The following is a 27605-nucleotide window of genomic DNA, read 5'->3' on the forward strand; positions in this document are numbered from 1 at the left end:
CTGCTGTTAGACGGTGGCTTCTGTGCTCCTCTGCGTGTGCTGGGATGTTTGACTGGGTGTTTCCTAGATGGACTGTGTTTAAGGGCACAAGACAGTGCAGCTCATAAACAAGTGTGTTTTGGTTAGTGGCAATGCATTTTTATTCGGTTGGGTTAAAATACAAGCCTGTGGACTAGTGCTGAGTTAGGTTTTTGTTCCCCCTCTGGGAATCCATCAGCCTACTCTGCTCGGCTCCCTTCTCAGGCCCAGGGAGAGTGTCAGCAGGGAGGAGAGTGTGCCCGCTGCTGGTCTCCAGGGCGAGGGCCCCGGGGCTGGGGGTGCAGAGGAGCCTGGCAGATCAGGGTTTGGGAAGCAGGGCCTCTCCCTAAGAACGGGTGGCACTGGCATCAGTTTCCAGACCTTCCTCAGAGCCGCTCGAAGCCTGGGCTGGCCTTCTCCTAGGTGAGCCGGAGATCCCCTCGAAACGTGAACATGTACTGTGTTTAGCCTAAAAGCCAGTTGACGTTAGATATGACAGCAAGTTTAGCGATTCAGCAGATTGCTCTGCCTTCCCGCCTTGACCCAGAGCAGGCTTTGGCTGGAGGGGTAGAACGCTGTGTTGCAGGGCAGTCTGTGACGTAGGGGAGGTTCCACGTGACCAGGGGGCTCTGCTGCTGGTGCTTGTGCTGGGCAGGAGGGCTGGCTGCTCTCCCAGCTCTGTGGACCCTGCTCATGTGGGTCAGCCTGCCATCCTCCCGTCTCGTGTCCTCAGGTCTGGCCATTAGCAATCCACTTAGGAACGCTTCACCTTGAATGTGGGCAACGTGTCTTCAGACCGTGAGGCAGAGCCTCGGTTTCTAGAGATAAGGGAAGGTAGGAGCGAAGCCATGGCCCCATCCGGGGGTCCCGGGGCACATCCCGGTGGTGAGGCGGTGGGCCAGGCTGTGCCGCCACCCCCGCCCCGTGAAGACCCCTGTGCCCAGATCCACGTTCACCTCTTGGCCATTTGGGCCTCGGTACTAAAGGATTAGGGCCCCTGCCACAGGGACTTAGAGAGGCCTGGGCTGCTCACGGAAAACCAGGGTGTCCAGGTGACCCCACATTGAGGGGTTTGGCATGCCCATCCTGCTCGGGGAGCTGGGGTGCTGGCGTCACCGTTGGGCTTCCTTGCATCACTTACAGTAAAAACCGGCAGCTGGAAGCATCGCCTTCACACCCTGCACACCACCACCCTCTGCCGGAGAGAGCCAGGCCTTCCGGGCGTCTGGCGCTGCCCCCCACCTCTGAGCGCCCATTACAGGCAGCTGTGACTTGGTGCAGGGGTGTGGTTGTGGGGTTGAGGTCAGCATGTTCTTAGATTTGCTGGCATGGGGCTCAGCAAGCCTCATGGGACAGGGCAGCTGAGAGAGGGCTCAGCGCTGTTTAAAATACGTCGAGCTGGCTCATCCTCGAATTATTCAGACGTTGAAAGTGCTCTTAATTCTTAAGAGGATCGGGACGGGCCATGTGCCGCCTTTTGCAGCAGAGACACGATAGTGCCTGGCGCTGGTGCCAGCCCCGGCTGGGTGACCTTGACCCAGAAGCCGCCCACCACTCGGAGCTCCAGCCCCTGTGTTCAGACCTGGGGAACATAATGCAGGTTTGTTGCTGGTGCTTAGCAGGCCCTGAGGGCTGGGTCCTCCTGGGTGGAGCACTGGGCTCCTCCTCTAACCATGTGGCCAGGGCTGTGCTATGTGTGACAGAGAGGAGAAGGGGGCACACACAGAGAGGTCAAACAACTTTCCCCGAGCCACACAGTAAGTGGCCAAGCCCGCCAGCGCACCTTGGACCTCACTGATGAGGTTGCTGGGCCGAGGTCTTGGGTCTCCCGCATGGCACCATGAGCCCTGGGGGTGCAGGGTGCCTCTACTCATATGATATATGTGTTTCTGGAAGTCTGGGGAACGTGACTTTCTCTCTCGTGCTGTGACAGCGTGTGGAAAACATCAGTACATCTTCACAGGATGAAATGCTTGTCGCTCACCAAATGCAGGTGAGAGTGGGGGCGGTTTTCCCAGCCGGTGAACAGCAGTGGTGATGCTGATGCTGTGACCCGGAGAGGAGGCAGGGGCAGCTGGCTTGGTCGGGTCTCAGAGATGGGCTGGCTCTCAGTCCTTGGCTACTCCCTGGCTGTAGGAGCCACCTGTGCAGAGAGGCTGTGCGCGGATAAGAGCCCGTGGAAGGCGGTGGTTTGTGGTTGTGAAGGTCAGATAGGCCTTTGGTTCCACCTCGAGCGGTAGGGAGCACCCAGAACCCGGAGCACTGGCTGGTTTCCACACAATTTGGGGAAAGTTTACCGGTTTTAACGTGGATTTCCTCGTGGCCTCCTAGATCCCGTCCATCCGGGGATTATTTCTGTCCACCCAGCTTAGGCTGGCCTTGGAGCCCTTTAGTAGGTGTGGCCTGGGGTCTCAGGCCTGCCCCGTGGCAGGCTGGCTCCATGAGAGAGGGCTGGAGGACCGCTCCTGCCGCTCCGCCAACCCCGTTGGCTTTTGGCCAAAGTCCTCTGTGCTCTTGACTTAAATGACCTGGGCAGGGGCAGCTGTAAGACCACCACGTGGATTGTCCGGGGAGGAACCCAGATCCTCAGCGAGGCCATCCCGTGAGTTGAGCCGGGGGGGATGAATGGGGGTCATCAGGTGGCAGCGATGTGCCCAGGCATCTTCCATCCTCTCTGAGTATTTGTGGGTGCTCACAGCCCCTGGAAGGGCCCCAGGCGTCTTTATCAGGCCCCTGTGTGTGGGGACCGTGGGCAGGTTCTGTGCAAGGTGCCACCTAGATTCGGAGGTAACTTATGAATTTGCCAAGCATTCTGCACGGGAGGGTGGTGTCCCCACTTTATTGATGAGGAAACAGGTCCAGAGAGCTTGAGTCCTTGTGGAGTTCTGTCTCCTAACTGAGTGCCTCTGCTGGAAAGCGTACTAGGGACAGCTGCTGCTGCTGCTGCTGCTAAGTCACTTCAGTCGTGTCCGACTCTGTGTGACCCCACAGTCAGCAGCCCACCAGGCTCCCCCATCCCTGGGATTCTCCAGGCAAGAACACTGGAATGGGTTGCCATTTCCTTCTCCAATGTGTGAAAGTGAAAAGTGAAAGTGAAGTCGCTCAGTCGAGTCCGACCCTTAGCGACCCCACGGACTGCAGCCTACCAGGCTCCTCCATCCATGGGATTTTCTAGGCAACAGTACTGGAGTGGCTTGCCATTGCCTTCTCCGACTAGGGACAGCAGGAAATGCAAAAGCAGTTCTCGTCTAAGCAGAGAGGTGAAAGCTGAAGAGGACCACACAGACGAGGGGACACAGTGCTGGCCGAACGCTCCAGATAGTTATTATCTTCACCACCTGAGCCTGTTCAGGGAGGACTTCTCGGAAGTGGAGGCTCTTACAGCTGGCTCAGGAAGAAAAAGAGCCCGACGTCTGGGCATGAGGATGCCGCTGTGGCTCTGCATGATGGAGGTGGGGTGGGCCTCCAGCCGAGTCTGTTTTAATCAGTGACAACCCGCCCAGGTTGCCGCAGAGACGCGCTGGGGGAGGAGGCCCCGCCAAGCCTGGATGGCACGGCCGGAAGGGGCCGGGGGCCGGGGGATGGGGCGTGACGCGCTGCTGGCCAGCGAGGCGTCCTTGGACTTCTCCGGTCCTCTCAGCCGAGGACAGACGCTCTGTGCCGTGCCCTCCGCGTCTTGGCCCATGGAGAGGAGCTGCCTTCAGCACGTGTACAGCGAGGCACGTGGACTGTGCATGGACTGCCCGAGCCCCCTGCCCTGGTCAGTGTGCCCCCTCCTGCCCACCTGGCTGCTCTCCTGGCCTGGTTTCCCTGCCGCCCTCCTCGGGGTCCCTGCATGCTCTGTGGCGGGCCTCCCCCCCACCCCACCTGGGCAGCGCAGGAGACGGGCTCAAGCTGAGGCTGCTGGGTGAGTCCCGCACTGTCCCCCGCATCCTCCCCCGCGTCCCCGAGGGAAGGTGGCTGCTCTGTCTCTCTGCCCTGGATCCCGTCTTGCGGCCACAGGTCAGGGACTGGGCGGGACTCTATCAGGCCTGGTCCTGGCTCAGGGCCCTGCTGCTAATACTCACAGCTCCTAATGACATTTCAACTTAAAACAGCTTTTCAGTGGCTAGCCTCATGTTTCATGTGAGAAGTCCATCTATTTAGGGACTGGCTGTGGCTCCCCTAACTGAAAACCCCAAGCTCCCAGTTCAGCACAGCCCTCCTGAAAGCCCGGTGAGGGAGGGTCACGGGAGTGAGCAGCTCGTTCCCCAGCTGGCTGAGGGAGCAGGGTGGCGTCCCGGGTTACCCTTATCATCCCGAGGCTCGGGAGGGCTGGGGCTGTGTGCTCATGGGCTTAGGGAGTTACCGTCTTCCGTTTGGCTGGGGGTTTTCACATCTGAGAACAGCTCAACTACTCAGGAGATGTGGTCAGATATTGTTCCCCAGGCCCTTCAGGGAGGGGCTGGAGCAGAGGCTGTGGTGGGGGGTGGCATCCAGGAAGACCCCTGGGTCCGGCTGGGTCATCACCACACGCCGCAGTTGTCCCCACGACGGCTGTTCTGGAGTTGTGGCTGGTCACTGAGGGCACTAGTGCTGATGCCTGCCTTCGCTGGAGAAGCCCCCCGGGGCTCCGTGGGTCCTGACCGGGACCGGCAGCAACCCTGTGTCCAGCCCACCTGTCAGGCTGAGCCTGCCCCCTATCCGACTGCTGCCCCTGGAGACGGGTCCTTCACAACTAGCTCCTGAGGGAGCTGCCCTCATGCTGGGCACAGGCATGGTAGCTTTGTAGTGGGCTTTTGGGACCTGTGTCCAGTGACCCCCGACCCGACCACTCACCCGTGTTTTCAAGGGCAGAGGCAAGCCTGCGCCTGTTGGCCTGATGGAACGCCGTGGCAGGGTGCAGGGGAGACCCAAGGTGCTGGCCCAAGGGCCCAGGGTCCTCCTGGTCAGTTTGGCCTGACTATCTTATTTTTGCCACAATCTGGTCTTAAGCCCCAAACCAGGATTTTTCAATCTTTTTTTCAAACCATCGTTACTTTTTTTTTTACATATTTCCGCCCCAGGAAGATCTTGTCTGGATTCACACTGTTTTTTTGAATTGCAAGACTTTTATGCATGCAGTATTCCTTTGCCAGCATAACTGCCCTCTCCTGACACCCCTGGAAGTTAAGCCCCAGGGGAACATACTGCCGTGGCACCTTTGCAGTTCCATCTCATACTCTGCAGAGCGAGCGCCATGTGTTTTTCGATGCGACATGTTGTTGATGCGATGCCAGTAGGCGAGTTGCTCTTTTACATTAAACAGGGCCTGCATGTTCAGTTTACGTAGAGTTGCCGTTAGGCTCTGTTTTCCTCAACGCTGACCAGAGTGGCCGCACGCCTGGGAGCCCAGTGCCCGGTTCTGATGTCTCAGGTGGACTCTGGGTCCTGAGGGCACCTGTACAACCCAGATTTGCCTACACTTTCTGCTTACTGTCTTGCTTCTGAGGGTCAGTTTTAAGGCTGAAGCATTTTGTCTTGATGTGATGATCAATTGACCAAACATTTCAAAGTCCCTCCTTCATACTTGTGTGGAGGTCATAAGGGTTGCCAGCTCCAATGCCCTGGGGTGATGGCAGGTGGGTGGTCTGGCTGTATCCGTCTCATCCTGCTGGTGGTGGGGAGCAGGTGGCATCCTGGTGGTATCCACAGGCAGAGCCAGGGGAGTTAGGTCCATATGGGGGGGCAGGCAGGGCTCAGGGACACAGCAGTGGGGGTGCTATCCCACCCCGGGCCTGGTTGCCACTGGGAGCCTTCCACTCATGGGCCCAGGGGCGCCGGGAGGAGCAGTGAGCAGGCCACGTGAGGGAAGAGTCTGTTGGAGATGGGGTGGCCTTCCACGGAGGGGCCTGGTCAAGCTGCAGTGACAGGTCAGTGTGGGCGCCTGCCTGTGGGACCAGCTTCCTACCGCCTGCTGTCTGAATGGGAGCTAACAGCTGTGGGTTTACGGTGGCTTGGGTTCTGAGCGGTGTTCTGAGCGGTGTCCTGAGCAGCCCAGGTCGAGTGGGTCTGGGGCTTCAGGCCCCTCATGCACAGGCCACGTCCCCTTCCCCAGGGCTGCAGGCGGGCTCCGTCCCTTATCTGCAGGGCAGCCTTGGAACAACTTGAGGGCAGTTTGAGCCCCGTGATGCGTGTACTCTGGGGTGATGCATGAGCGCTGGGGCTGATGCGGGTGCTCTGGTGGCTGATGTGTGTGCGCCTTGGTGATGCGTGTGCTCTGGTGGCTGACATGTGTGCTGTGGGGTGATGTGTGTGCTCTGGGGTGATGTGTGTGTGCCAGGGCTGATGCGTGTGCTCTGGGGTGATGCATGTGTGCTGGGATGATGCGTATGCTCCAGGGGTGATGCGTGTGCTCCAGGGCTGGTGCGTGTGTGTGTGCTGGGGCTGATGCGTGTGCTGTGGGGTGATGCGTGTGAGCTGGCGGCGTGGTGAGAGGTTGGATGAGGAAAGAAAGCCTGGCCTGGGTTGGCTCTGAAACTGGGGGTGCAGCGCCTGGCAGACAGCCTGGAGCCAGGCGCAGAGGGAAGAGCCAGACCGTGTCTGAGGGAGACGGCAATGCCCAGACTCCTCGTTTGAAGTCAACGTACAGATCAGATTAGAGTGTTATCTGGAGTACAGCTTGTGTTTGGTTATGAAACGTGAGACACGTGTTTTGCTGACCTGTTTTTTTCCTCACTCATCCCTCCCCAGCTCTGTCTTGGGTTACTTTTCAAAATGAATGAGCTAATACAACATACAGAAGGTTCAAAACAAGCTCATTATCACCCTGGCAAGCCAAGTAAATAACATTTACTCAGGACTCTTCTGCAGACGTCGAGGCTTGCCGGGCTGACTTTATTTCATTTGACAGAATGACAGTCGTTTCACTTACAGTGGTTTGTACTTTTGTCTGTTCCTTTAGGATCAACTCTGGAAATTGTGGTTTGATCTTTACTTTCTGCTGTCACCATGTCTGTGTGTCTCATAAAATCCCAGCTCCATAACAATCAGGGCTGGCCCTTGTTGGTTTCTGTTTCATCTGCCTTCTTTGTTTGTTTGAGCCTAAATTGCTCAACTACATTCTAAAGGAAATTACAAAAGGAAGGACTGACCTTAAAAAGTTATGAGAAAATGATGTAACAGCCATATCACAGCAACAATGCCCCTGACCGGTTGAGTAACCGCATGTACGCCCTGCTCCCTGTTCCCCAGCCAGGGTGGTTCTCTACCCAGTTGGGTCATGGATCCTCTGAGACTACTGAACACTGTGGACCTCCTCCTCACAAAAATGTGGAGACACCATCTTATGTGTGCGTTAGGGGGTACTCACGGCTCTCCTGGCGCCCCTAGGATGTGGGCCAAAAGGCCCTGTCTGGAGCCAGGTCAAGGACCCGCCAGGTGGGCTGCCTGCTCCGTCTCCTGGAGTGGCTAGCTCTGGCCTGGGGATGGAGATCAGCCCCCAGGTGATGGCTGGCGGTGTTTCCCAGCTGCCGTGACGGAGATGAGCAGTGACCACCCATTGGACTCAGGAATCCATCCCGGACCCTGGAGAGCCTGGAAGCTGTGGGCAGAGCGCCTGCCGGGGATGCTGTCATGCCCATGACATTAGGATGCTCCAGTTCACTTTGTGGGGAATGTAGGGTAGTTAAAATTAGCAGCGAGAGCCTCCGAGAGTCAAGGTTGTCCAAGAGCGCTGAGCAATGTCACATTGAGATCAGGCTCAGGGTGGCGAGTGGAATTCCCAGCCAAGCCTCAGTGGAAGGTTCAGGTCTGCAGCTGCAGCTCGCAGGGGCCCTGGTGTCAGCACCAAGAGGGTCTCAAGAGGGCCTCAAGAGGGCACCGGGTTAGATCTTCGACTGTGCTGCCCCTGATGTGGTTACCCTCGAGCCAGATGTGTGTCACGACTTGGGGAGTGGGCCCCCTGCACCTGCAGGTTCCCCGTGCATGGATCCCGAGGGCGGCTGCATTGTGCAGTTTCATAGTATAAGGGACTCGAGGACCTGTGGGGAGTCCTGGGTAGAACAGTGTGCTCTGTCTTTCGTGTGTGTGTATTAAACAATGTATATAAGGTTGTTTATCTAGCTGCATAGTATAACATACTATAGCACGCAATCACACTTGTGTAATGTCTTCTGCTGCTACATAGTCTATTGTTGTAACGTGTATTTTATTTCAGGTTCCTTGGGGAGATGTCTCGGCTTCTAGTTGCCCCACCAGCTCCTTTTCATTGGTGACATGAGGGATAGGGTGTTTCTTAGGACTGTGATGGAGGGTCTGAAGCTACAGTGCCAGGCATCCGCTGGGCCCGGTTGGCTGACTCCCGATTCAGAGGAGTTGGGGGTGGCCTCCTCCCCTCTAAGTCTGTTTGCCTAACAGAACAGGAGGGCCTGGGGTATTCTCCAGCCTTCCCCACGGGCCTCCTCCAGGCGCCCTCTGCAGAGGGACCCCGCTGGTCTCTGGCACGCGGCCACTTAGTTACTCTCAAGACAGGCCATGTGATCCTTTCCAGCCCAACTCCTCTCCACTGAGAAAACCCGGAGTCCCCCCCTGCTTACAGCACCACCTCTTCATACTCTTCAAATGAAGAGCACGCAGCCGTCCCTGATAATTCTCAGCAATCTGTTACCCGTCTGCAGCCCTGAAGATTAGAGTCCCGTCCTCGGGGGAAGCCACGAGTCACACAACGTCTCTGTGACTTTATGCTCCACTCTAGTGGTTGTCTGTTCTGTGTGAAAGGTGAAGTAGAGGTTGTTTTGAACTAAAGACTTCTGATCGGGCCAGGTTTCAATTTCCACCTGGAAAGGAACCAGCCCGGCCCCCACCTGGCCCACCCCGCGACCGCCTGACCCCTGCATTTGGGGGAGGGTTCCCACGAAAAAGCAAGACCAGAATGGGGCTCTGGCCCCTCCCCCCCAGTTCCCGTTGGTTTTCCCAGCCCAGCAGCGACACTGTTGACAGGCTCACGACAGCTCTGGGATGGAGCATCACCGGCTGGGCTGCCGTTTGTCCCCCTGAGGGCCCAGCAGTCACCATCCTGCATCTTCTGGGCAAGCGACCTAGTGCCTCAGTCTTCCCGTCTGCAAACTGAGGCTAAGAACAGCGTTCACCAGATTGGACTGTTGCGAGGACAGAGCGAGCTCACGCAAAGTGCCATGAACAGTAGTCGGCACCTAGGAGGCCGCTGAGTTTCAGCTGCCGTGACGCACCCACACGAAACGTGAGGATGCAGTACCAGGGAGAGGCTTGGCGGCTCCCGGGAGGGAGGGATGCGCTCCAGTGCGAGATGGGACCTCCTGGGCCCGTGCACACCGGGGCGGGGGCGTGAGTGCGTGCCGTCGTGCAGGGCAGAGCCAGCACTGCTGAGCGTGGGGCCGTGTGGCTGGGCAGGAGGCTGACATGGCACGTTTGGCTGCTCATCCTGGCCAGGGCTGTCGAGTTGGGCGGCGTGTGAACAGAAGCGCGCAGGTGGACATGGTGCTGTCCGCTGTGTTCCCCCTGCTTGTGGGGTCAGGTCTGCAAGCATGGGAGGGGGTAGGGCAGCATGCGGACTGAGGGGCTCATCCCGTCCGGGACCCTGCGGGCAGCGGCCAGCTGGTGCCCAGAGGCACCCGGGCTGCTGCCAGCCTGACTCCCTGGCCCAGCGTGAGCCCGCCGCAGCCCTCGGGGAGGGTGGTGTGGTGAGTCGCACAGTGAGCCTTTTATGGTCTGAAGTTGTCTCTCTCTTTTTTTTTTGGGGGGGCCACAAGCGCCCAGCATGTGGGTTCCCTGACCAGGCATTGAACCCATGCCCCCGACAGTGGAAGTGCCGGGGAGGTTCCCTAAAGTGTTTTCTTGACAGACTTAACCAGATGCCCCAAAGAATAACTTCTTTAACCAAATACATAATTTTCCTATTTGTAGTTAACTGCCTTTAATTGGCTGTTGTGCCAGCCTGACCATCCTTCCACTCCCAGGGATGCTCCGTGCTCCCTGGGAGACATTGGGAAATGCAGGCGCACCATGAAGGGTTCTCCAGGGGGCCAGCTCTGGGGGGCTCAGCGGGCCTTGGAAGAGGGAGGGTGGTCCCGGGGGCGGTGCGCAGCCGGCTCTCCTGGCCCTGCTGGATGCCGGCTCTCTTGTGCAAACACTGCCGTGGCTCCAGGTGACCTCACCTGTCAGCCGTCAGGGCAGCTGAGTCATGACACTATAAATTATATCCGCCAGGGCAGGTTTGTAGCTGCGGTTATATCTTCTTCCTGTTAAAATTAGTCTTGAGGAGAGTGAGGTGGTGTGCTGCATTTCTCACTCGTCACTTACAGGCTTCCTGCGGGCCCTGCAGGCCTTTGTCCTTTGATGGTGGTGCCCTCTCTGTGTGGTTCTGAGCGGGACCAGAGCTGGTGGCCGTGGGGGAGGAGGGGCAATACCCGCAGCCTGGAGAGGCAGCGGTTGGCTCAGGTACAGCAGTAGCCCTGGGTCCCCATCTGCCCTGTGCCCCTCTGCTGTTCTTGGTGTCCAGGGACGGACACTGACCCCATGAGGGGCACCCCACCCCTGGTGGCTGGCCAGGACGGTGCCTTCGCAGGGCCAGCCACACCCAGCTGTGAGCACTCTGTGAAGGGCAGTTGCTTCTATTTGCTGGGGGCAGGTGTGCACATGGGGAAGACAGTGGTGTTGAAGCAGGGCTGCTGCTAAGGGCACAGCGGGGTCTCCTGGGCCCTCTCCCACGGGGACAGTGGGCAGGAACCAGGTCTGCTGCAGATTTGTGCGGTCACTGCATTGCGCCCGATGGGAATGGTGACTTATTCTGTTTATGTTTACCTTATTCTGGAAAGGCTTTAAGCTGGTTTAAGAGTCTGTAAAGGTGCAGTAAGGTATGTTTGCAGCTTGCATGCTTATGTGTCCTGCTATGGTCTGTTTCCAGTGAGCGCCCGAGGAGGCTGCCCCCCCACCCCAGCCTAGGAGCTCCCCGGGAGTGCAGAGGGGCATTTGCCCCTCGCCTCTGAGGGTCCTCCTTGTCTGTTCCCAAGCCGCATCTTTCTGGCCCAGAGTTGAAAGCCAGAGGGACCATGAGCTCAGACTCCTGCCTCCCTGGGCTGGGAGAGGGCACAGCCCAGGGGCTCCCAAAGGGCCAGAGCCAAGCTGGGCTCACTTGTGCCTTTGAGGCAGCATTCATTCAGGAGAAACCCAGAAGGAGGGCCCCCCGGGTCTCCCCACCTGCCTTCCCCAATGTGACGACCCCCTGCCCCTTCAGGCGGCCTCAGGAGTGTCCTGAGACGCTGTGGACGCCCAGCTTGTGGACTGAAGCCAGGGGCTGAAAAGCCCCCTCACTGGTTCTAGAAGCATTGCTCAGACTCCAGATGGAGCATCTTCAGAGACTGTTTGGGGAAGACGGAAATCCCACGATTGCGCACACCCTGGGCTCCCCCGGTGGGCCTCAGGGAGTGCACACAGACCGTGCGCACAGCGCCCTGCTTCTCCTTCTGCAGCGTTCTGTGCCAGCCTGTCTCGGCCTCCCCCGCCCGCCCCGCTCCCCTGTGCCTGTCGGCCTTTTGTGGGGTGTGCACGTCCTGGGGAGCATTGTCAGTGGCCGTGGCCGTGGAGGGCGCCGAGGGGACGCAGACTGGCAGGATGGGACGGGAGGCCGGCGGCTCGGTGGGCTTTCCGCCCTGGGAGCGGGGCCTCTGCGGCGGGCCCTTGTGCACAGCACCAGCACACGGGTCTGGGCCATGCAGCGGGCCCATCGCCCTGGACGGGCAGTCGGCGACGCTGTAGTGAAGGGTGGACGGACGTGGGAACGGCCTGTGCTGCAGCCCCGGCTCTGCGTGAGGCTGTGGCTCTGAGCTCACAGTGATAGGTGGGTCCCTGACCTGGGAAGGCCCATTGAGATGTTGGGGTGTCGGGCGTGGTCCCAGTGGCTGCTGCTGTGGAAGCCTTTGGGCCAAGGTCCCACAGGTGGGGAGATGGGGACCCACGGCCCCTTCTCCCTCGCTGGACCTCCGGGGATGGTGAGCTCGTGCTTGGAGGGAGCCTCCTGGGGTGGGGGACGCCCGCTGTGGAGCCAGGCTGGCACTGAGTCCCACTTACCGCCCGTTTCTGGTTCTGCCTCTCTGGTCACCTGTTCTCTGCAGTCGTCCTGGCTGGGGGTCAGTGCGCAGCGTGGACACCCTGGATAGCTGCAGCTGAAAGGGTGCTGACTCTCTCCCCTGTGAGGCCCCTGGGGACAGAGATGAGCCCCTGGGCCTGGGCGTGACCCACGCCCAGGAGGACCTGCCAGAGGGAGCAAGAAGCTTCCTGAGTGTCTGCGTCTTCAGAGGACTTGGACGAGCACAGGCCAACTTGGCATTGGATTACGCTTTTATCCCCCAGGAGAGAAACCAAATAAACAGAATAGAGTTACTTCAGGCCCCTGGCCAAAAGAGACATATTTTGGATCTGGTGACCTTTTTCTTTGGGTCACTATTCACTGGAGAAGGTTTTGACCGTATTCCATTTCAGAATAGGAAGAACAGCTTATTTTTCAGAGTGGCAAATAAGGAAAAGAATGAAAGTATCCCGGAGTCTCTGTTTCCAGAGGCTCCCCCGGGAGGAACATTTTTATAGACACCACACGTCCTTGCCAGCCCTGGCCAACTTTCCGTCCCGGCGTGCCGGGGTGTGCCGTGAGCTGCCGGCGCCTGGGAGGCCGGCACCTGCCCACGTCCCTGTGGCCCGCCGGCCACATCGGGGCCCCGCGCTGGCCCGCCCAGCTCCCCTGGGATCTTCGTAGATCACGAACCTCAGCATTTTCACGACTGCCCTGCGGAAAGTCAGTGTCGTCACTGAGTCCCAGAGCGCTGGTGTTCCTGGTCAAAGCCAGGGATGGTGGTGTGACGCCAGCCTTCGTCGAGGCCTCAGGAGACGCCCCACCACTCCTTCCCCGGCCTTGGTGCCTGGCTCAGGTGCAGGCAGCGTGTGCGTGGCCGTGCAGCGGAGGTGCTGCCTTGCATGGACACATGTGTGCCGGGCGAGGGCTGGGTGCCAACCGCCAAGCGCCGTGGCCTTTCCTCCTGGCTGCCCTGACCTCGCGTGGCTGCCGGGGTTGCAACTGAGTGCACGCCCCTGTCTGCGTTGCTGCCTCTCTCTGTGCCTTTCGGCTATGGAGAGGTCGCCTGGGAGGATCCCTGTGGCTGAGCATCGAGGGGACGAGTCCCCCTTTGGCCAGGGCCGCGGGATTGCCCTAAGTGCCTAGGCAGACTTGGAGCTGGTGTCACCCTGGCAATTCCGGGGAACCCGAGACCTTCTCAGTGTCCTCGTTTGTCTCTCCTGCTGCCCGCCTCTCCCGTGTGTCCCGGGGCGCTGGTCCCAGGACGCTGCACGAGAAGCCCAAGGGACCCCAGAACCTGGGGCTGGCAGGGGACGGGGTGACTTAGACAAGAGCCTGCTCAGAGGGGCCGCTGCTTGCTTCTCACGGGAGTAAGCACTCTCCCCACAGCTTTCCTCAGCACAGACTCCTGGTGTGCTTGGGGGTCCTGGGCTTGGCTCCCCACCCCACAAGGCTCTGCATATAGCTCAGGATGTTGGAGGGTCATTTGGTGGTGAGATTTTGAGGTTTGGATGTAGCAAACTGTAAAAGAGCAGAGCTCGGGTGTCTTATTGATGGTGCCCGGTGCCGGCCGCCTGGTGCTGGGCCCACGTGGAGCCAGCTCATGCTGCCGGGCTGGGCGAGGCCATCTGGACTGGGGTGGAGGCCACTCATCCCCACCTCAACCAGCTTGTGCTGCTTGCAGGGAACCCTGGGGCCTGAGGAGGCGTGGAGACTAGCGTCGGCCCCAGAGCTGCGGCCGTGTGTCCGGGCTCCAGCCACAGGTCCCAGGCTGCACAGCGTGCGCTGCACCGTGGATCTGCCCTGTCCAGAGAGGCGAGCATGCGGGTCAGGTACAGAGCCTTCCTGCGGGCTGGTGCACGCGTGGGTATCCCTGTGAGGGGCCGGGGGAAGGCACCGGATGGTTACAGTGGTGGGGGGAGCCCCTGCCCTGTGGCAGCCATGGCTAAGACCCCCAGCCCTGTCACCCGCAGCTCCTGGCAGGTGGGCAGCGTGGACACAGGCTCCCTCCTGGTCTCGGCCAGGTCCCTCCCCTCCAGGCACCTGACAGTGGGGGTGGGAGGGTCAGTGGGAGTCCCTCGGCCCGCTGGCGAGTTGTCCGCCCCGCTCTGCTGTTTTCTGAGCCCACCCCTCCTCAAGGGTCATCCCAGGGTCATCCGAGCAGCAGTCAGGTACCTGGCCAGGTACTGTGCAGGGGAGGTTGTGGTTAGCTGCTCTGTGCCTGCCTTAACAGAGAGAGGCTACACTTGGTTCTGATAACCAAATAGAATCCTTAACCCAAATTTATGCTTTTATAATAACATTATCACTTTTAGTGACAAGTGTGGGTCAAAATCCTCATAAAGCTAACGGTTTCATCGTTAACTAGAGCAGCCTCTTGTTCTTCTGGGCCGTTCACACCCAGAGTAGAGCCTGTCCAGTATCTCAGATTCTCGGGGAGCTGGTTCCTGGTGTTGGGTGGTTGTGGTCCTTAGGACTGAGTGCCTGCCCAGCGCATCCCCTGCCCCACGCATGGCAGGGGTTTCTGGAACTGTCCTTGCTGCCCAGAGGCCTGCGTTGCTGCAGTGCAACCCGCTCTCCAGGCGGGGCCGTGGGTGGAGGCTGCACGCTAGCTTCAGGCCTGGCACCCATGCCTCCACTCTGTGGCCCACCTCGAGGTCGGAAGTTCAGCTGCTTCCAGGGTGTTTGGACTTGCAGGATGCTGACCCCCTCTATCTATGCAGAGCCTGCCCTGCTCTATCTTGGAAGCGTGGCATCCCAGGAGCCAGGACGTCGGGGTCCAGGTCTGGGGGACCCTGACTGAGAGTCTTCTTCCCAACCGGGTTCAGGGAGCCCTTCTTCTCAAGCCTCCTGCTTGCCGGCGAGGCTCTCGTATCCCCTCGTGGGCCCCTTGTCCCCTGGGCAGCAGCTGCTGTTGTGACTTGGCGTCCTGTCCCCGCTGAGTGGCACGCTGACATTAGACGTAAAGCTGTCCAGATGAAGTCAGGGTGAGAGGCAGTCTGGAGCCAGTCATGGGCCTGGCCATCGGGGTGCTGACCGACCAGGTCCCTGGGTGTCACCCTCTTGGCCCACCATCCCCCCTGCTGCCTGCATCTGGTCACCAGGAGACTCACCTGTCTGTCAAGAAATTAAGTTTAAATCAGATTTGAGCAGTAATGCTCCTTGTTTGCTTTCATCCCAACCATCATCTTAAAATCTCCTTTTAATTAACTCCGTTTTCCAGTTCCTTCTGCCTGCCGGGTGGTTTGCTTGAGCGCATGGCACTCCGCCTCTGATCAGGAGCCACGGTCCTGCCCTCCTGTGCCCGGCAGCCCAGAATGGGTGGGCAGGGGCCCCGGGGCCTGGGACCCAGGGCAAGGTGGCTTGCTCCCCTCCAGCTACTGCTGTTCCTTCTTTTTTTCCTTTGTAAAACTTGCTTCTTTGGCAGCTTTCACTTCTCATGTAGGCAAGTCCCAAGCTAATATTTATTCTGTGAAGTATCTTAAAAATGCTGGAGGGCAAGTTATTTGCAGAGAGCTTTATCAGTCTTTGAAAGAGAGTCATTGTTACGTTGATAAACTGAGGCACTGCTTACAATAGCCAGATTGTGTTTGAACTTGCAACCTTTAATGCAGCAGTTTTTGTTAACAGATGGAGTCCTGTTGGCTGTTCTGGTGAAGAGGTCTTTATCCTTGTGTGCTTTGTTTGTCCCTGGCATGCACTGGGAGAGGGGAGACCTGGCGCCCAGAGCTGGTTTTGTAATACATTCAGGTGTTACTCGTTTTATGATTGGCAGGCTTTTCAGGAACGTGGACTTTGTACATGGAGCCCTCGGTTTTTATGAATCGTCCCTTTAAAAGTGGAGGTGCTGCCTTTCAGAGGGAAAGCTGGTCTCACCATGCAGTCTTCAAAGACTTGGTTGTGTGCAGGAAATAAAAAATGATGGGAGTAACAAGAATGTGCAGAAGGTGGTATTATTTATGTGTGGTCAGGTGGTTTCAGAAAGGAAAACACTCTGACTATAAACTAAGAACTTTCCTGAGGCCGTTACTTTTCAGTGGAAGGAGTGGCTTCCTGGGTCTTCTCTGGAGCCCTCTTCCCTACACGGCAGCCCCCCTCGACTCTGAGCGCCTGGGTAGGAGGTGGGGAAGTCCTCTGGGGGTAGGAGGGTGTCCAGGGCCTTGGCACCAAGCACCCTCGAGTTCATGCCCCTGCCTCCTGCCCAGGGATATCTGGGATGGAGGTGAGTGCTGCGGCTTCTGTACAGGGACAGACATGGGGACTCTCGTGTGGCTCTGATGAGAGGCAGGTCCAGAGGCGAGTTAAGCCTTAGTGACCAGGAGCTGGGAGCTCAGGAGGTTACAGGGCCAGGCCGGTGGGGGCAGAGGGGCCTTAGGCGGGCTATGCTGGGGCTGGAGGCCGGGACATGGGGACGTGAGCCAGCACTGGTGCTCCTTGGAGGGGCCCGAGGGCGGGCGCCCGGGGGGCAGTGGCTCTGCCCTGGAGAGACCTCAGTCGGACCAGGCACTTCCTCGTGGGTCAGCTGACTCCCTCCGGCTGCTGACTCGCTGTTCATCCGCGGCCTCAGCGTTTCCCTCTCTGTCCCTCCTTTCTGACTCACACCTGTGCTGCGCACGGAGCTGCCTGTGGCCTGAGTGGGGCCGAGAGCCCGTCTTCCTGCTGTCCTCACTGTGGCCACACAGATACACACCCTGTCCATGCCCCCGTGTCCCTGTGGGTGCGGAACCTGTGTTTAGAAGATTGATGGTTGGCTGAATTGTTTGGGGGACGCACTGAGTTTCTGCAGGGGAAAAAAATTCCATTTCTGGCCATCCAGAGAATGACTCTCCAGGTCATTTTCTAGGTGTGCCTCCCACGACTGTCATCCCCAGAACTTTTTCTTCTCTCCCAACAGAAACTCTGTGCCCCTTACATATATTTATTTTTTTCAGAGGAATTCTAGCTTTTCCACTTTTGTCCTTTTATACAAAACCAAGAAGAAGAAATAGAACTGCAGAAGTAGTTAATTGGTAGAATACACATACACAGAAATTTGGATAGGAGGACAAGCTTATTTACAGTGAGGAAACACATTTTTTTTTTTTTTTACTTAAAAATAACGTATCTTTGGCTGCGCTGGGTCTTCACTGCAGTGCGAGGCCTCCTCTGGTTGCCCAGGCTTCTCGTTGCGGTGGCTTTTCTTGCTGCAGCTCGTGGGCTCAGTCGTTTAGCTTGTGGGATCTTCCCGGACCAGGGGTTGAACCTGCATCCCCTGCATTGGCAGGCGGGCTTCCCTGGTGGGTTAGACGGTAAAGAATCTGCTTGCAATGCAGGAGACTCGGGTTTGATCCCTGGGTCAGGAAGGTCCCCTGGGGAAGGGAATGACAACCCACTCCAGTATTCTTGCCTGGAGAGAGGACAGAGGAGTCTGGAGGGCTACAGTCCGTGAGGTCACAAGGGAGTCGGACACGACTGAGCGACTGACACTTTCAACACTTTTCTTAACTACTGGACCACCAGGGAAGTCCCCTTACGTTCATTTTTAGTGCATCTGGAAACTGATCGTCGCTGGTGAGTTTCTGTGGTCAGTGCTGTATGTTCACAAATTTACGCTTTGGAACCACCTAGCCCTTCCTCCAGTGCTAACGTGGCTGGCAGGTGCCTGGGGACCCTGGGCCTCCTTTCCGGCTCAGACTCTGTTTCCTGGTGCTGTGTTTTTGTCTGGAGGCAGCATCCTTCTGCTGGCTCACAGACTGTAATCCAGTCCTGGGTTGTTGCGGGGTGGAAGGGGCAGCACTTAGTCCTGGGTGATGTCAGCACCCATGGGTTAACAAGTGAGAGAGAAAGGTGCTTCTTGGTGTTTGCAGCTGAGAAACTTGAACTCGGGCTTTGGCCTGGGGAGTCCGGTGCCATCTGGGCCTCAGGAGAGGCAAGGTGCTAGACAGGCGTGAGAGCTGCTCAACCCCAGGTGGATCTGTTTCAGACCCTGCAGGACTTTTCTGTCTTGTTGATCATGGCCTGGAGAGAAGAGGGTTGATCCCTGACTCCTTGATGGGCATTATGCCTGGGAGTGGAGGCTGGCCATGTGTATCCCTGAGTGCAGTGCATTGTGGGAGAATCCGTGATGAATGAAGCAGGCAGTGGTGCAGCTCGGTACGGGTGACTTACATCAGTCCAGTGGGGAGAAGGCTAAATAAATAAAGCAGCAGAGCGAAATCTGAGCTCCAGGAGGGACGACAGGTGCTGTCGGCGAAAAGCCCTGTGATTGTGCTTGGAAATTGGAGTAGCCCCAAGTGAAGGGCCTCACCAGTGACATAGGCCAGAGGGGTAGCGTCCATGTACCAGACTGTTTGGGAGGGACTTGCTGCATTCCTGGTGGGTGAATGAATGGTCTGCAGTTACTTTATTGCTGACGACAGATTGGGAAGAGCTTCTGAGCTGGTCCTTGGTGATCAGCTGAGTCATTTAGTGGACCTGCCAGGAGCTGAGTCCCCAGCTGGCTTTGCAGATCTGCCTCCCTGACCCTTCAACGCCATCCAACTCGCTCAGGCTGCCTGGCCTTGCAAGCCTCTGTCACCACTCTCTGGACCATCTGAGATTCAGCTTCATTGTAGAACAGTCCTGAATGTCATTCCACATATCAAGCTCTTATGTGAAGTTTGGATAGGGAAACTAAATTAGGAAATAACTTTGGGTCATATAGAAGCAATAACAATATATGTGTAATCATGAATCACTCAGAATACCTGTTTCTCTGCATTCAGTGTTGTTTAGTCCCTCAGTCATGTCTGACTCTCTTGCGACCCCATGGACTGTCGCCCACCAGGCTCCTCTGTCCATGAGATTTCCCAAGCAAGAATACTGGAGTGGGTTGCCGTTTCCTTCTCCAGGGGATTTTTCTAACCCGGGATTGAACCCGCATCTCCTGCATGAAGGGGTCAACAGAGGGGTGACAGAGGATGAGATGGTTGGATGGCATCACCAACTTGATGGGCGTGAGATTGAGCAAGCTCCGGGAGTTGGTGCTAGTCAGGGAAGCCTGGCGTGGTGCAGTCCATGGGGTCGCAGAGAGTCGGACATGACTGAGCGACTGAACTGAATTCATGCATTGGCAGGCAGGTTCTTATGGCTGAGCCACCAGAAAGCTCCTCTTTGCATCCATACCTTAAAAAAAACTTTATGGGACCATTATGTGTAGTTGATTTATAATGTGCCCTTTGTGCCTATTATTAGGCATAGCTCCACGTCAGCGGATAATCCCACAACGTGGAGTTTGTGTCAGAATCTATCTTCCTTTCCATGAGCAGGTTTCTCAGTGGTGCTGATTCGCAGACTGTACAGGCTTTGCTTTCCAAAGAGCAGAATTGCAGGATCAAAGGGTATTTACATTCTGAGGCTTTCAGTATCTACCAAGAGGACTGCAGTTGTGAGAAATTGTTTCTGATGGAGCCAGGATGGCCGGGATTAATCCCACAGGCGATTGTGCCACTCGCTGTGAGCACGTCAGCCCCGGTGACCCCAGGTAGGTGCCGGCCCCAAGTCGCAGACTTCTCCTGACAGCGGGAGGATTCAGGTACCAAAGCGGGCTTCTTCATCGCAGACCCTCGGGGCCCTCAGGGTAAGGGGTTGCTCAAGACGGAGGACGGATTCCTGAGCTGATAGTCTGGTTGATGCCCTCTGGGAGGACCCCTCCCCTTCCGCCTGGGTGATGTCCCATGCGCTCAGCCTGAGCTCAGAGGGGAGCAGGCCCTCCCCTGTGCCCGCCTGCAGTGGGGCTCCCCAGCGCCCTAGGACCACACCCTCCTCCTGGAAAGACGGACTGTAGGTGCCTGCAACAGTGGGAAGGCTTAGGAAAGGTGGAAAGTCTTCACAAGGTCTGCAGTATGCCTTTAGACCACGGTCTTGTTCGCTCAGCAGCACCTGGCAGTCCTGTAAATGGTGCAGACATGACTCATCCCCTTCGTGGCACGCTGACCTTCAGCTGACTTCAGGTGTGTGTGTGTTGGGGGGGTGGTGGCTGCGGGATGCTGCAGGACGTTTTTGCTGGTTGTCTTTATGGTCTTAGTAAGAATGACTGTAACCCCAGACTAAAGCTGCGTGTGTTCCCTTCATTCACCAAAATGTTAACTTTTTAAGAGAACTAGTTTTGATTTGAACATTCCTCAAATATATTTCATACTTCTTCACTTTAAAAACATTTGGCCATTTTGTGTTTACTTGACACATGGACCGTAATTCAAATAATTCCGTGTTGTTCAGCAGTTCGGTGGTTTCCAGCACTTCCTTGTGGAGCGCTGCATCCTCTTTGCCCGAGAGGGGACTCTGGACGCTGCTTTGATTTGATACAAGTACCATCAGAAGGTTTCATTACAGCTCTGCAGTCTTCAGTGGTAGCCCTTAACTATACCCTTGTCCTTGAGGTCTGTTTCTGTATTTTTTTCTTTTCTTGCCTGTTCCTTGAGGTTTATGGAATCTTAGTTCCCCCACCAGCGACTGAACCCAGCCTCACAGCAGTGAAAGTGGGAGTTCTAACCAGTGGGCCACCAGGGAATTCCTTGTTCTTGGTTGTATGTATGCAAAGTGAGGAATATTTGTTTTCATTTTTTTTAAATAATATTTGTTTGTTAACACATCCCCTTCAGCTGCTTGCCTGTCTCTCACACACTGTAGATGACAGAGTCTGCATTTGTTGGTACCTGGCCCTGTACCTTAGATGAAGTGATGAGTTTTGGGGAAATACTAGTCTCCTCTGGAACTGTTGGCAGTGGCTGCCCACTCGGCCTTCAGGCTGACCCTGAAGCTGGGTTATCCTGGGCCAGTTGGGGTTGCAGGAGCAGTGTGGTTTAAAGGCTTGCTGCTGTTTCCATAGCAGCCAAAGCTTCATCCTGACCCCAGTGGCGAAACTGGCAAAGTGATGCTAGAAATATTTACAGGAAGAGGAAGGCAAAAAACCTCTCAGAGATTTTTAATTAGAAAACAGAAAAACCTCCTACTCAGCTGACCTGCACGTGAAAGAGAACCGTGTAAAGGTCAGAGGTGAGAAGTCGGGTGAGCAGGTCTTTGTTTTAGCAGAAGGTGAAAGTCGTGGAGAATGTTTTCTCTGGTCCTTGTCTCAGGGTCATTTCCTCCGAAATGAATTTTCCTTCAGAACGAGAAAACTCGTTCCGAGTTTTCCTTCAAGTGCGGGTAGCAGTTCGCTTCAGCAGAGGGTGAAGACAGCTTCTGTTTGAGAACGTGCCGTGTCCATCCTAATGCCCTGCCCTCCCAGCTTTAGGAAGTTGGTGGGGGCACTGGGTCTTCGTTGCTGTGCTCGGGCGTGCTCTAGTTGCGGCGAGCAGGGGCCACTCCTCGTTGCGGTGCACGAGTTTCTCTTGTTGCAGAGCACAGGCTCTAGGCACATGGACTTTGGTAGTTGCATCACATGGGTTCTGTAGTTCATGCTTTCAAGCTTACTTGCCCCATGGCATGTGAAATCTTCCCAGACCAGGGATTGAAGCCATGTCCCCTACATTGGCAGATGGATTCTCACCCACTGTACCACCAGGGAAGTCCAGATGGTATGTGCTTTGATATGATGCAGTATTAAACATTTTTGCTGTCATATAAGCTGTCACTGGAGTTTGCCAAGTTTGCTTCCACGTGCCCTTCTACTTATTTGACCTGATGCTGTGCTTTGAGGTGGTTCAGAGCAACTGCTTCCCCAGGGCATGAGGGCAGGGGCGGCATGGAGTCCGGTACGGCGGCATGCATTCTCTGTGCAGGGCTCTCAGGGGGCTCCCGCACACCCACATCAGAGCAGGCCAGCCCCCCCTGAGGTGGTCCGGTGGAGGGGAGCTGAGCTTTCCGTGCTCCCCCTCATCCTGCTGTATGCTCCCTTCCTAAGAGAAGACTTTTAGGAAGTAGTTCTTAAGCAGAGTGTATTTTGAGATTAAGTTGCAGTATGCCAGTTTACAGGCATTTAAAAAACCATCTCTAGGAGGGTGTGCTTCCTCCTGTCCTGAGGACGCATGAGAGGGGCCACATCCCCGCGTCCCTGCTGTGAGGACTGTGGCCCGGCCTCCCAGGGGAGTGGGCAGCCTGGCCCAGGCTGGGTGTCCTTGACGGGGAGGTCCTGGGCACTGTCCGGGGAGGGACCAGCGTGCTGGGCTGGCCCGGGGAGTCACAGAAGAGCCCTCCAGGAGAAGCGCGCTGGAGTGCCTGGGCCCGCGGTTCCTGCCTGTTGCCGGGATACTAATCCATTGAGAAACACTTTAATTAGACTGGCTTGTTACAGTGTAGCAATATTTTCATCCCCTCGCTGCCTGGGGCCCCTTCCAGATTTCCTTTGATTCAGTCTTTGCCTCCTGGGAGTATTTGATACACGTAGTCACACGTCTCCTTACTCCCCTACCCCTCTGCCTGCACCAAGTTCCCGGCAAGCCCATCAGAAGGCACATCCAGCGTGTGGTGTTCAGTGTCTGAAGCGCCCTCGGCCAGGTCTCGTTGCACGGAACATACACAGGCGAGGTTACGAACTCACAGACCAGTCATTTCTACCTAGAGGGGCAGCGGGTTGTCCGGCCAGGTACCTTTGGCCAGCGGCTCCCACCTGGGGCGAGCAGGCCTGCAGACCCTCGGGCTCTTCCCCAGAGGTGTGGTTCCGTGACGCAGCGGAGCCCTGGAGTCTGCATTTTTAAACGTGCTCTCTTGGCCTTCCTGGCTCACACGGATTCAGTGTGTTGGTCCGTTTGGCCGACACGCTGTGGGGAAGTCCAAAACTCTCTGCTTTTCTGCCTTAGGGGGCAGAAACCACTGGTCCTGTTACTGTTTCCATAGCTGTGCCTTTTCCAGAACGTCCTGTAGTTGGAGTCTGGTCATATGTAGCCGCCTCAGATTGGCTTCTTTCACGGAGTCAATGTGCATTTAAGGTTCCTCATGGCTTTCCATGGTGTGATGGCTCATTTCTGTTTAGTGCTGGTTAATATTTCATTGATGCACCACAGATGGTTGATTCTCCTACTGAAGGGCATCTTGGTTGTTTCCAAGCTTCGGCCATTGTGAGTAAAGCTGCTGTATAGCATCCGTGTGCAGGTTTTTTGTGGATATGTTTTCAGCTCCTTTGGGCAAACACCAAGGAACACAATTGCTGGATCGCATGCTAAGAGTATGTTTAGTTTTGTAAAAAGCCACCAAACTGTCCTCCAAAGTGGCCGCACCGCTCTGTTCCCACCAGCAGTGAACGCGGGTCCCTGCTGCCCCACATTCTCGCCTGCGTTTGGTGTGCTGTCGGCGCTCTGGGCCTGGACCGTTCTCACAGGCATGAGGGGTGTCTCAGTGCTGCTTGAGTTTGCGTTTCCCTGAAGACAGGCGCTGGACGTGGAGCACCTTTGCTGTGCTCGTCTGCCGCCTGTCTTCTCTGGTGAGGTGTCTGTTCAGATCCTTGGCCCACCTTTATAACTGAGTTCTTCATTTCCTCACCGTCGGGTTTGTTTTGGATAGCCTCCTTTATCACTGTGTCTTTTAAAGTATTTTCTCCCAGTCTTGGGGCCTGTCTTCTTAATCTCTTGATACAGCATTGATTTTATGTTGGAAATCAATGGCATTTCTGAAATGCTTTGAAGGACGTAACTTTATAAACAATATTATACCAGAATGTTTTCCCCATTTGTATCAGGGGTACCTTGACTTTGCTTGATTCCATTTTATACCTTTTTTACTCTTGGTCCAGCAGCTGGTCTTCTCTGGTATGCAACCGTCTGCCCGGTTTCGCCAGCTTCGGTGTTGGCCTTGGTCAGTCACCTTTGCCGTGCTTGTCTGGAGGGAGGGCACAGTGGGCTGATGGTAGTGGAGGGTGGGCCTGTGCATTGGTTGGATGGGTTATCTGAGGCTAATAGTTGATGACGTCTTAGGAAAACATTAGCCGTTCTGGTAAGTTTTTCGACGATAGAGATGCCTGTCTTAGATGGTGAGTGTACAAATCAAACAGCCGTTGCCACAAATCAGACACCACAAAGCACGGGCTGCTTGTCCCCGACGCTGTGTGCACGTGTGTGTACATGGGGCCGAGACAGGAGCCAAGGCGCGTGAACCCCCCTCCAGCTGTTCTCTGGCACGTGTGGGTCCCTGACCTTCAAGATTGTATTCCCATCGAATACTGTGACTCCTGACTGCCTGTCAAAAAATTATGCTTCAGTTAAGTTTTTGATGATGTGAAGTTTACAGCCAGCTTTTCCACACAGCAGACTGTAGGAAGTCACGTGTTTTGGCATCAGTCACCCTGAAATTAGAAGCAGGACAATAGAGGAAGTTGTTGATTGGAACAATTGTAGTTTCACTTGTCTCGGTGCATCTGCGAATCATGACCAGATCGTCGTCAGGGAGCCTCCGGAGGGAGGCCTGACTTCAGAGTCGCTCTGGGCTCTGAAGAGCCTAGTGGAACAGGTCACAGTGGAAGCCTCTCCGCTCCTTTCAGCAAGTCAGGAGGAGGCTTTCGGGAGGTAGCAGCCTAGTCATCCTCAGATTGCTTTCGTGTGTTGTCACACTTTAGCTCGGGCCTTTTACATCAGGTGCTTTAGAGGAAAGCATTTTCATGGTTTTAGATGCTGTAATTAACAGCTCTAGCCTTTCTAGAAGATAGCTTCCTTAAAGAAAGCAGTTTGCTTGCTGAACGAATACTTCACAGTGGTGTCCGGTTGTCCCCCTAAATGGAGAGACACCCTTCCCACTCACACCTTCCTTTGCTTCTCAAAGCCGCTCTCCTTCCGTCTTCTTGTAGAGCAGAGCCCTGAGGAGAAGGGGCCATCACAGTCGAGTTGGAGCGGGGAGGGGGCGGATATCAGAGCCCAGGAAGGGGGCAGCTCATGCCGCCTGGATCCCTGCTTCATGTCCTGTGCAGGTGCTCTGCATAATTCAGACTGAGGGGACCCCAAGGTCAAGCCTCCATTGAGCTGGGGATTGGATGCATCTTGGTGCTGTTTAGACTTGCTGTCAGTCTGGTTATAGCCTCCTCCCCCAACCCATTCTCACTTAGGCAGAGAACCAGGTTATCAAGTTAAAATACAAAACCATGAGCCTTCACTGGATGGGAAAGGACCCACGAGGACTTGCCAGGATGTTGGAAATGTCCTCCCTGTTGACATAAATGAGTCAAAACTGATGGAGTGGTGCCTTTTCACTGTGTGTGAGTTATACCTAAGGGAGCGAGCAAGCCCTGGCGCCCTTCATGTGCACAGCCAACCACCTGGAAGGTCTAAGGCAAGGGAAAGTCACATCCGCAGTGGCCACAGGAAAGATGAAATCACCAGGTAGAAACTTCACAAGAAATGTCCAAAACTGTGGGAGGAATGTGTTGAAATTCTCCCGAAAGGCACTGGGTTTGGACTCGGATATATGGAGAGACAGCCCTAAGGGTGGCAGTTCTCCTTCAGCTAATTTATAAAATCAGTGAAATCTCAGTAAAAATACTGACGTTTCCCTCCAGAGCTAGTCAGACTCTTAAAGGTCATTTGCTCATAGAGTTCTTGCAAATAAACATGCTGGAGTGGATCGAGATTCTGGGAGGAGAAGCTGCGGGAGGGAAGGTGTGTCCCCAGCTCAGGACCTGCTGGTGGCTCTGTGCCTGCAGAGCCTTTGCCGGGCTCGCTGGGTGAAAGGGAACCAGACCCAGTGCAGACAGAGTCAGTGTGGGGAGAGGGAGGCGAAATCTCAGAGTGCTGGGGGCGGGCTCGTAAATAAATCACGCAGAAGCAACCGAACAGCCACTGGGAAGGTGGGATGCGGCGGGAAAGGGGGGCAGGCTTTCTGCCCTGAAGCCTGGGTCCTTCCTGCTGCCCCCCGCCGAAGGAGCATCAGGGCCGGATCTGGAGGGTGGGTGAGCCCCCTGACGGGCCACAACACCAGCCCAACCCCGGCAGGCCCCCCTTTTGAGAAGACTGCACACACGACTGTGGTTGAGGTCTGGAAGTGCACAGTCCCTGGGCTGCCTGGTTGGCCAGCATGATGCCCCGTGTGAGGCAGGCTCTGCTGACCAGTTTGGTGGCCGTGCCTGCCCCTGACCATGCGGGAGATGGCAGGTGGCTGGACCCTCTGCCTGGAAGCGTCCCGGAAGGGCAGGTGGCAGCCACCACCACCACTAGGGGCTCCCCCGCCAACTTTCTTTCCAGAGACCATGGCTGGGCCATTCTTAGACGTTTGGTGAGGACCCCAGATATGAGGAGGGACTCTGGTGTGGAGACTCGCTCTGCATTGCAGAGGGGGGCGCGCCGGCACTGGCCTGGAGGTCTGACGGCAGGCGGCTTTCCTAAGGGCGCTGGGCCCTCTGCTCCCCCATGTGCAGCCTCTGCTTCCCGGGCTTCCTGGCCATCTCTAGCTGATTCCGCAGGCCCTTGGGCAGGTGCAGCCCTGGGCCTGGGGTTGGATCCCACAGCCTGAACGTGACCGAGGCCAGGTGGACCGCTGGGCTTCTGCCCCTCGGCGGCTCTTACCTTCTCTTGGAAAATAAGTGCCCAGTAACGCCACCTTCTGTGGCCTGGGTGACTGACTGGGGGGGGACAGCTCACACCCCTTCCCACTTAAAAACCCAACCCTAGACCCCTCCTTGGGGAACCAGTGTCCTGAGCTCCCCTGTGTTTCCTCTTCTGCTTTGGGCAGAGGCTGGCTTAAGAAAATAAAGGGGAAGGAAGTGCAGTTGAGTTTGTAAATTCTGGGCTGGTTGACTGATTCACGTGATAAGGGTTTCAGCATTTTTAAGAGCACTTTTCTTCTTGTTTAGTAATAACCCTAGGAAACAGTCGCTCTCTGCTGAGCCCATCGCTGGACTCCCCGCCCCCCAAAGCAGGATACCAACCCCTGCCTCCAGTCATGAGAACCAGAAACATCTGCAGGCATCGCCCAGTGCTCCAGGGCTGAGACTCAACGGCCTTAAAATAACCGCAGTGCACTCACTGCGGAACCTCATCGCCTCAGTGTCAGCTGTTGCTGAGAGGACTCTTCACTCTCCGACATGCAGTTGTTGTTCAGTTGCTCAGTCGTGTCCAGCCCTTGTCCCACAGGCTTCAGCACGCCAGGCCTCCCTGTCCATCACCAACTCCTGGAGTTCACTCAAACTCATGTCCATTGAGTCGGTGATGCCATCCAGCCATCTCATTCTCTGTCGTCCCCTTCTCCCGCCCTCAGGATCAGAATCTGTTCCAGTGAGTCGGTTCTTCGCATCAGGTGGCCAGAGTGTTGGGGTTTCAGGATCATTCCTTCCAGTGAATAGTCAGGGTTGGTTTCCCTTAGGATTGACGGGTAAGGGACTCTCATGAGTCTTCTCCAGCACCACAGTTTGAAAGCATCAGTTCTTCAGTGCTCAGCCTTCTTTATGGTCCAACTTTTAACACCCATACATGACTACTGGGAAAACCATAGCTGACTAGATGGACCTTTGTCGGCAAAGTGATGTCTCTGCTTTTTAACGCGCTGTCTAGGATTGTCATAGCATTATTTCCAAGGTGCGAGTGTCTTTTAGCTTCATGGCTGCAGCACAGTCCACAGTGATTTTGGAGCCCAAGAAGATAAAATCTTCCAC

The 27605-nt window shown here is 56.2% G+C and overlaps 1 protein-coding gene across 3 annotated transcripts in view; it reads left to right on the forward strand.

The window, feature by feature from the left end:
* The window catches only part of SLC45A4 (solute carrier family 45 member 4), a 64002-nt gene that overhangs the window by 5895 nt on the left and 30502 nt on the right, over positions 1-27605 (forward strand). Inside the window, exon 3 of one of the 3 annotated variants that reach the window (XM_088844824.1) lies at positions 13764-13911. The exons of the other annotated variants lie outside the window; for them this stretch is intronic. The gene's annotated coding sequence lies outside the window, so the exon portion shown is untranslated. The remainder of the gene's footprint in view (positions 1-13763; positions 13912-27605) is intronic. 3 annotated transcript variants of the gene reach the window in all.

This window comes from Moschus berezovskii, chromosome 16 (assembly GCF_049115385.1).
Source record: "Moschus berezovskii isolate FMDL1 chromosome 16, NW_MosBer_1.0, whole genome shotgun sequence".
In the NCBI taxonomy this organism is placed as follows: domain Eukaryota; kingdom Metazoa; phylum Chordata; class Mammalia; order Artiodactyla; family Moschidae; genus Moschus; species Moschus berezovskii.